This window comes from Lampetra fluviatilis, chromosome 4, assembly GCF_964198595.1.
Source record: "Lampetra fluviatilis chromosome 4, kcLamFluv1.1, whole genome shotgun sequence".
NCBI lineage: Eukaryota > Metazoa > Chordata > Hyperoartia > Petromyzontiformes > Petromyzontidae > Lampetra > Lampetra fluviatilis.
The window spans coordinates 18,891,398-18,901,376 of record NC_136278.1 but is presented as its reverse complement, the minus strand read 5'-3'; positions in this window follow the sequence as shown (position 1 = coordinate 18,901,376).

The window sequence follows — 9,979 nt, the reverse complement described above, 5'->3', positions numbered from 1 at the left end:
ACAGGGACTCCTCTACTTACGAACATTCGACTTACGAACTTCCCGAAATACAAACCTGTCCATAAATGTGTAAAGACAGTACGGAGCAATAGTGGGGACAGTCGGGTTCCCTGGGACCATGGTTACTAATGGGCGTGCTAATGATGATTGATGGGACAAGCGTTGACAGTCACGTGAGGGGGAGCACGGGATCCAATGGCAGGAAAGGGCGGAGATGGGTGGAGCCAGAGGCGGCGAGGAGAATTCGAGAATAGGGGCGTGGCTGGATCGGGCGAGGGATACGAGCCAGCGCGAACCGGACCTTGGGGCCGTTGCTGGGAAATCGTCGTCGCCATCTTGGAACGGGTCGTCTCCATCTTCGAGATGTCTTGAGACTCGAAGCTATGTGTCTCAGAATAGTCAACCCAAGTGTATATAGTCATGCGTGGTGACTCGTTGAGTTGTCAGTAGACTTTATTCCAAATATACAGAAAGACTACGGTGTCTATGAGAGATACATTACACATGTAGATGGCACATGAAGGTCCAGTGGCATCTACATCTGCAGAACATGAACCAATGGCGTCTATAGGAGATTATACAACTTTTGAAGCCATTCCCCGTGTTTAGTGTCCATGCCGTACAACTTGTTTGGAATCAATAGGGGCAAAGTTGGACTTACGATCAGACTCATGGAACATCGTAAGTAGAGGAGTCCCTGTTTTAAACTTTTAAAAATATATTTTACCACTGAGCTACGTAGCTCTTTTTCAGAACTGACCTGGCCACATGATAGCTGAACAAAGTGGCTTATCACGTAGAAATGTATAGCAGCCAAACACTAAACGCACGTTTCTGAATGAAGGGAAAAACCCGAGGACCTGGAGAAAAATCAACACCACCACGGGGAGAACATGCAAGCTCCAAATATAGAAGCGTCCGGGTCGGGATCGAGCCCACGACCTCCTGCGTACAAGGCGAGGGAGATAACATCTCGCCACCGTGGCACCCATCATGAGGTCGAGACACGTGATGGTGCCGTCGCTGTTAGAAATTATGTGACCCCCGAGTGATGCACTTGTGTGTGGAGCTCGGTTCAGTCTTCAACGATGGAACCAGTGATGGGCTCGTACATTGCACCACGTTGAGGCTACTAATAGTCATTGAGCCCAGACCAGCCGAGGTGACATCGCTCACGTGCTTCCCAATAAAGTGAAACGACGCGGACGTCCGCAATAAACGGCTCGTTCCAGACCCAAATATCGCACCACCTGGCTTTGTGGCATTCCTCGAAAACACTGGGCGTTACTCATCAAAGGGCAGGAGATGCGCGCATCCTAAATCTAAGATTACAGACTTGTGGCCATGCAACCCAAACTATGGAACCGTACAATAAACTACAGCGCCGCTACGATGGAGGATTGGCAAAGCTGTACGCACTGCTCAAACCACCTCGCATTTGGTTTATTGGCTCCTGAATATCCGCGCCTTGAGACATTAGTGGAACGTGCCTCACAAATGAATGTACATTATTATATTGTCATGCGCAAGAATATAAGTGGTTCTGCTTCATTTGTGGCCAGCAACAGTTGAGTTATGTGATTGCGATTCCAAACGAGTGGGGTTATCAGGTAATTCACAGCAATATAAAATGCTGTAAATTGATACGGCTGAAGGTTTGATATCTCGGCTGGAACCGAGCGCTGCTCTGGCCCGTGCACTATAAATGTGGCTTTTTATGTCCCAGTTCTCGTTATATCCAAATTTGAGAGAGAGAGATATATAATAAAAACATACTCAGTCGGAATAAACACATTAATCGCCACCCCTTAGTGCAGTGGTTCTGAACCTTTACTGCAGCCTGCACCCCCTTTGGTTCTCAGAAAGGGCATCTCGCACCCGCAGGGGGTGCGTGCGCCTCAGGCTCAGAACCACTGGCTTGGTGGAAGGCTCTTTCCCAGAGGGTCGTGAATCCACAAGGCTTTCCTGCACCAGCAACTCGATGTGCAGTTAACATGTGTTGGTGATGCTGGCTCGGCAGTGGTGCACAAGCACAGTTGACACATTCGTCAATGACACTGAGCGACCTCCAACGGATGCTTGTGCTGCGCCCGAAATGTAATTTATTTTTCTTTTATACCTACGTGACTTTACCGAAAGAACCAAAGAGTTAGGATTAAAAAAAAGCCCTGGAACGCAGTGGTGGGAGTGAACATTTGAACCAGGTGACTGCATGCCGGAAGAAATTACGGATTCATCTTTTATTTATTTATTTGACTCACAAAGAGACCCCTAGACGAACAACCACAGACACGCACCGATACCCACAAACACGCTCAGAGACCCACAGACACGCTCATAGACCCACAAACCCACAGACCCACACCAATCCACAGACACACTCAGAGACCCACAGACACGCTCACAGACCCACATACACGCTCACAGACCCACAAAAACCCACAGACACACTCAGAGACCCACATATACACTCAGAGACCCACATACACGCTCACAGACCCACAGATACACTCAGAGACCCACATACACGCTCACAGACCCACATACACGCTCACAGACCCACAGATACACTCAGAGACCCACAGACACGCTCACAGACCCACATACACGCTCACAGACCCACAAAAACCCACAGACACACTCAGAGACCCACAGATACACTCAGAGACCCACATACACGCTCACAGACCCACAGATACACTCAGAGACCCACATACACGCTCACAGACCCACATACACGCTCACAGACCCACAGACACACTCAGAGACCCACAGACACGCTCACAGACCCACATACACGCTCACAGACCCACAAAAACCCACAGACACACTCAGAGACCCACAGATACACTCAGAGACCCACATACACGCTCACAGACCCACAGATACACTCAGAGACCCACATACACGCTCACAGACCCACATACACGCTCACAGACCCACAGATACACTCAGAGACCCACAGACACGCTCACAGACCCACATACACGCTCACAGACCCACAGACACACTTAGAGACCCACATACACGCTCACAGACCCACATACACGCTCACAGACCCACAGATACACTCAGAGACCCACATACACGCTCGCAGACCCACATACACGCTCACAGACCCACAGATACACTCAGAGACCCACATACACGCTCACAGACCCACATACACGCTCACAGACCCACAGATACACTCAGAGACCCACAGACACGCTCACAGACCCACATACACGCTCACAGACCCACAAAAACCCACAGACACACTCAGAGACCCACAGATACACTCAGAGACCCACATACACGCTCACAGACCCACAGATACACTCAGAGACCCACATACACGCTCACAGACCCACATACACGCTCACAGACCCACAGACACACTCAGAGACCCACAGACACGCTCACAGACCCACATACACGCTCACAGACCCACAAAAACCCACAGACACACTCAGTGACCCACAGATACACTCAGAGACCCACATACACGCTCACAGACCCACATACACGCTCACAGACCCACAGATACACTCAGAGACCCACATACACGCTCACAGACCCACAGATACACTCAGAGACCCACAGACACGCTCACAGACCCACATACACGCTCACAGACCCACAGACACACTTAGAGACCCACATACACGCTCACAGACCCACATACACGCTTACAGACCCACAGATACACTCAGAGACCCACATACACGCTCACAGACCCACATACACGCTCACAGACCCACAGATACACTCAGAGACCCACATACACGCTCACAGACCCACATACACGCTCACAGACCCACAGATACACTCAGAGACCCACAGACACGCTCACAGACCCACATACACGCTCACAGACCCACAAAAACCCACAGACACACTCAGAGACCCACAGATACACTCAGAGACCCACATACACGCTCACAGACCCACAGATACACTCAGAGACCCACATACACGCTCACAGACCCACATACACGCTCACAGACCCACAGACACACTCAGAGACCCACAGACACGCTCACAGACCCACATACACGCTCACAGACCCACAAAAACCCACAGACACACTCAGTGACCCACAGATACACTCAGAGACCCACATACACGCTCACAGACCCACATACACGCTCACAGACCCACAGATACACTCAGAGACCCACATACACGCTCACAGACCCACAGATACACTCAGAGACCCACAGACACGCTCACAGACCCACATACACGCTCACAGACCCACAGACACACTTAGAGACCCACATACACGCTCACAGACCCACATACACGCTCACAGACCCACAGATACACTCAGAGACCCACATACACGCTCACAGACCCACATACACGCTCACAGACCCACAGATACACTCAGAGACCCACATACACGCTCACAGACCCACATACACGCTCACAGACCCACAGAACCCCACAGATGCACTCAAACATGCTCAGAGACCTACAGACACGCACAGAGATCCACAAACAGAGCGAAGCCCCTCAGATCGAGTGAACGGTCATCATCTAATAGGGGGTTGCTTGGAATCCTTGATGAGTTCCGCAATAATTTATTCCCGTTTCGAGCCCTGTAAAGCACATAAATAGAGAGGCCAGGGAGAGTTGGAGACTATTTGATTACACCATGAGGCCTGATGATAAATACACGTTAAAGATGTTTTCTCACGACCAGTTTTTAAATAGGCATATGAATAGTTTGCTAATGTAAGTACTATTTTCTAACTTCTTTCGCACCATGTGTAGCCAACTGTGCTAATCGGAGGTGCGAAATAGCATCTCGTTAGTAGCACCCTTCAGTAATCGCTAAGTAATAAGAAGCATGTTAACATTTGACTTTGCTATAAATTAGTTTATTTTGTGATACTACTTCATGATGGAAGGATTTGACATCTCATCAACTCATATTGGGTAACTATTCCTCCGTCAACTTGAAAAGCAACTGGAAATTCACACTTTCAACTTTTCATTCTCATCAGGCTCCTTGGGCTAAAGTGTAGTCTCCAACTCGTACTATCCGCTCTGTCTCTCTGGCCTATCTATTCATGCGATACGGAGACGGACCATTGCCCGAAACGTCGTTGTGGCATGCAATTGCATGAATGACGCTATATAAAATGAAATTAGTATATGTACTAGTTCATAAAGCCGTGTTTTCGGCAGGCAAAGGTTTTCAATTAATATAATCATCAAATTGATATTATTTTTTACAATTTTCATCTACGATCAGACAACTAACAAGTAACAACTACTCCAAAAATTAGTACATTTCCTAAAAAAAATAGTTGACGGCTTGATTCAACTTATTTTATTTCCAGGCGTACCCATCGGAAACCGCTCGATTTAAAGATTCCGTTCTTTTAATTAGAAATAACAAAAATGAATTAACATACTCTATGAGGGGAAGCTCCTATCTTTTACCGTTTCCGAATTATTCGGATTTGAACGTCATAAAATGCGGATTTTTGCGTTCAAAACAGCTTGAATCTGAAGTATCTGAAAAAACATTTAAAGATAGAACAATGGTTCTTGCTTTAATTTGATTTACCGTTTAACGTTCTATCAGACCAAAAAAACCGGCAATCTTATATTTGGAACGGTTTCTGAATGTTTATGGGGCACTTGAAATAGAGATTTGAGGGTCTTCAAATGAAGAAATCTCGGATTTTCTGATTTTTTCTGTACCAAATTTCAACTTTCTATCTTGTCGGCAAGTACCATACACTGTACAAAATAAATCCGTAAATTTACAGTAACTTTCTGGCAGAAAGTTGCCAATACATTTTAATTACAGTAATTTTCCGTGAGCAAATACAGTATTTTCTAATGTAAAATTACGGATATTTTTTACATTGTAGAAGTTTTTGAGACCATACCTGTCATCCTCTTCTCAGTGCCTACCTTATTACAGACCAATTCAGACCTTATTGGTCACCCCGTGCCCTTATACATCTCCACATTCACCCTACAAAGTTCCATCACAAGGGAGAAACACAAATAGACAAAACACATTTTTTTGCGCTTATTGAAACGGCTGTACGCCGTATGGACCTGAAAAACTAAATTTCTTCTTACAAGAATACGGGTTAAACTGTATGATTTGACAGCTATGTGAGACATAGATTGAAGGTTTTATTTAACCTTTTAAGGCCACTCATTAACATATTCATGGGGCCGGGGGGTGGGTCCCTACAGGTGGAGGGGCGGGGCCAGCTTCCCTCCTCCTCCACAGCGGCGGTCGTGCTGCAGGTGAGCGAGCGAGCGAGCTGAGTGAGCGACGTGATGGCGATGTCGCAAAATCACCGGGCAAGCCTCGATCGCTGCAAAAAAAACACCCGAGCCGCTGTGCGACTTCGCTCATGTATCCTTGTACTGCATACTCTCCAATATCAACCCTTTGCGGGGTCGATTGCTGCCACTTGTGCAGGGGCCGTGGATGGGTTGAGCGAGATGCATTAAAACGACTGCCGTTAAGGAAAGGTCTGATAACTCGAGCACTATGAATATCCTACGATAACAATCGACCTGAATGTACCCGATCTCGCAAGCTGAGCAGAGATCAGCCTGGATAGCGCTTGGATTGCTGAGCGCCGTTCATTGACAGCTCGTTATTGTAGGCTACTGCAGCGCAGCAGCATCCATTGTTGTACTGCACTTCCCACGTCTATGATTGGCCCCTTCCCTTCATGACCAGCGTGGTGAAGGATGGTCAAATAGGCCCCGTGGCCCGCCCGGCGTGGAGGGACCATCGTCCACAAGTGTTGTGAATTACTGTGAATTACAATCTTACACATACCGCCCGTATTCAGGAAAAATAAACCAGCTGTTGTATCATGCCTGCTCTGAAGATATCTTGACAACGCAACTGGAAAATAGGTTTATTGTGCTTGAGTTCAGGCGCTTGCGGAAGACGCCAGGATGTGCGCGGCACGATAGGGTAGGACACTTTTGTTGTCCGGAATCGAATGTGAAAAGACATGAGCTCGTGTGATGGGCGGTACACGTGGTGTGCAGGGTGGAGCAGGGTAACGCGAGACAACCATGGGAGTGGCACCCAGAGGTCGCCAACCAAGGGAAAAGACCTTAAGGTCAGATGGTGGTGGTGGCGATGAGATCGTGAAGAGTGGTCCTTGGAGAATGTGTATCCTGCGCATCAAGGGAACAACCTCAAACCAGATGATGATGATGGCGGTGATGAAACTGTAATCGCAGACATTGACAATGTCAACTGCGTAACAGCTCAGGATTGAAGAAACGAAGCAATGATAAGATGTGGGCCCTGATGGCCCACGTGATCTTGACCTGCACTAGCTGGCTTACCTGACCTCGCCTAACTCTGGGCATTCACAAATGAGCCCTGTTCATCCGCAGGGGGTGCTCTGGTCTGGTGATTTTTGCAGGACCTACCCACCACTCCCAACCACGAGTGGTAGCAGTTTCCAGTTGTTAATATTAAAACCACGCAGAGCGACAATAGACATTAAACGCACACAAGCCAACACCCCCCCCCCCACCCCCCGGCTCGTAAGGCTCATGAAACTTGCAGGGAGACTTCGTGCATGATGCATGAGGATGCGCGCGGTGCGGTGGCGCAGGCGTTTGGCATTTGCGGGGTGAGGGAAATTCCGAGCAGTCCCTGCGTAGCTCGGCGAGTGGACCCACAGCCGCAGGCACTGAAACACTGCGGGTGCAGCGCTGCGACGGGTGAAGCAGGATGCTCGTTGTGGCGGGGGTTGGTGGATCTCGCCGGGATCACTGCCTGTTGCCAACGATGCTGTCACCCGATCTTGACAGATTTCGGAAGCGAATTCATTTTGTTGCCCGGTTAGTACTCAGATGGGTGGCTGCCTGGGATTACCACGTGGGGCTGTGAATGACCAAGAGATGGCAGTACAGCAGTGTATTCTTAAATCTACCTGTGTGTGATTTGAGCGTCACCCCCCTCCCCCCCCAATAGGCTCAACAGGGACTCTGCTTTCCTCGCACCGACAAATCTCCTGTTACGAATGCTGCCGGCCAAACTACCGCAGTGCAGAACCTTCCTGGGAAAGATAACGAGGGTGGCCATGATGATGATGAGGGTTCTGCGAGACTACAACCCCCACTGGATTGTCAGGTGGCCAGGAGATGGTGGGTACAGGCAAGCGGCCTCCTAGCCTGTCTGCGGCGAATAGTTTTCGAGTTATCGCTTGATACGTGGTGGGGTTTTCTCCTGGTGTTCCTTACGCAAGCGACACCACTACACCAAAAGGGGGAATTGCAAACAAACATCCCAATGCAGGACTCCTCCTTAATTCAAAAATAAGTTTTTAGAAAAGCATCGTGGTCCGAGCCGCGTTCAGATTCATTGCCATCACCAACACTCGCCACGCAGCCACTCTAAACGTGGAGGTATATGTTTGTATCTTTAAAATAAGAAGACAATGTAACGTCAACAATTCCAAAAAAGCAGAGTGCAAGCTGTTTTCATGTGTATAACGAGTGTCGAGTATAATTTGGCCCCAGTGTCAGTTGCATATTCGATGACTGGCGCTCTGACTGTTAATTAATAAGGAACTTGTTTGTATACTCTTTGGTTCTTTCGGTAAAGTCACGTAGGTATAAAATCAAATAAATCACGACGTTTCGGGCGCAACACAAGCGTCCGTCATCAGGTGGGAAAGCACGGTCTGCTGTTTGAGGCAGACTGTTTTAAAATGTGTGAAATGGGTGTAGCTCAAGGGTTATAAAGAAGTGGCCGGGGCTGGTGATGTTAATGTGAGAAATTAGCATGCAACTTTAAGATAGGAAGCTGCCTCATCGACGAGGGCACGGAAGTGGATATGCTCATGTGAGAGATTTAATCCCCTCTGTAAAGGATGTGATTCCTGACATGCAATTACCTGGTGTCTACAAACTGAGTTGTGGTTGCGGCAGCAGTTACATTGCAGTCACGAAAGCTTCAAATCAAGATTGAACTTGTTTGTGTTCAAAACTGTCTGTGCGTGTCTGGTTGGATAGTGCGTGAAACACATCCGTTACATGCGAGGCAGTAAGGTTGGCTTCTGCCACTGTGTATTCCGAATCAATCTTACGCGAGGCAAATCAAGTATTAAAATAAATGACAAATACCTTCCAGAGCGGCAAAGCAAGCAACCACTCCTGCAGCATACAGCACACTGTACAGTATAACCAAACATAGCAAAGGTTTTTTTTGTCAGGACAAATACAATACTTTTTTTTTATTACGGCCCAATGTCAGTCCACTGATGGATGAGGGCCTCGTCATTTCTGGGCTAGCTGTGTGTGTGTTCGTTGTAGCTGTTGCGATGTTGTCACACACGGCGCGCGTGTGAGTGAACGTGAACCCTGCCAATGCGGTGATGAAGATTGGCCCTCCCCTTGATGATTAAAATCACCGAGCTGCTGTGTTTCCCCTCCGTTGTCAGGGCTGCGCGTGACATCAACACTCCAGCACCTTTGAACAAAGCACACAGAGACACACAAAAACAAAGATCTCCCGTATAGCCTTAACATACTTTTTAGGGCAAGTGCTGTTTGCGAGCACTTATGAAGGCCGGCACGGTACACGACGGGGTGGGTGGCCAGCAACACGCCCGGCCGCCTTTGTCTCCCCAATGGCGATGTTTACACATCGCACCAAGTACTCATTTGAGGCTGAGTCGACCTAGGGGACGCCCAGTGCCGGTTCCGATAATTATCGTCACTGGTGTTGGCCCTGAGCGGGAATCGAACTCGCGTCGCCGGGTTAGTAGTGCAGAGCGCTAACCACTGCGACACCGCTCCCCATTGCATATATGCACAGGCACATGGAGACACGTACTGGACTTATATTCAAACATGTACACATCTCGTACATTCATTCACATGCACTCTATGTCCATCATCAATATCCGTCTCTCTCGTTTGAATTTTGGGTAAATGTCTGACGTTCCCTGCCAAACTGCAAAAATTAAAGGCTGCG